This window comes from Anomaloglossus baeobatrachus, chromosome 10, assembly GCF_048569485.1.
Source record: "Anomaloglossus baeobatrachus isolate aAnoBae1 chromosome 10, aAnoBae1.hap1, whole genome shotgun sequence".
In the NCBI taxonomy this organism is placed as follows: domain Eukaryota; kingdom Metazoa; phylum Chordata; class Amphibia; order Anura; family Aromobatidae; genus Anomaloglossus; species Anomaloglossus baeobatrachus.
Genome location: NC_134362.1, coordinates 187867977 through 187868577, shown reverse-complemented (window position 1 = coordinate 187868577; position 601 = coordinate 187867977).

The window sequence follows — 601 nt, the reverse complement described above, 5'->3', positions numbered from 1 at the left end:
CCTGACCTCTGGGTACGTCATTAAACTCAGTGATCCCACCTGAGGCCAGGTTAGCTGCAGTCACAGGTGGAGGACCGTGGGAACCTCCAGCTCTGACCGCAACTAACCTGAGTGATGTCACCTCTCATTCTCTGCCTGCTGCTGTTAGCGTGCGAAAATCCCGGGTGGCTGCAGGCTGCTATGTTTAGGTTGGGGGGGCTCAATAAGCATTGGTCTCCCCAGCCTGACAATACCAGCCCCCAGCTGTTGGGCTTTATCATGGCTGGGTATAAAAAATGGGAGGACCACATGGCGTTTTTTAAAAATTATTTATTTAAATAATTTTAGAAAAAGAAGCCGCATGCGGTTCCTCCTGTTTTGATACACAACCAAAATAAGCACACGGCTGGAGGATGCAGCCGTGGGCTTGATCTGTGCTGGATATCATAACATGGGGGGACCCCTACACCAATTTTTTTTCCATTTTTTTATTTTTACTGTACAATAGACCCACAGACCGGGTCTGTGATTGAAAGCGTCAGACAGGCTGTCACTCAGCATCGGGGTGCAGCTGACTGCAAGCAATCACAGACGCCGGTGGGTGGAGAAAGCAGTACATATG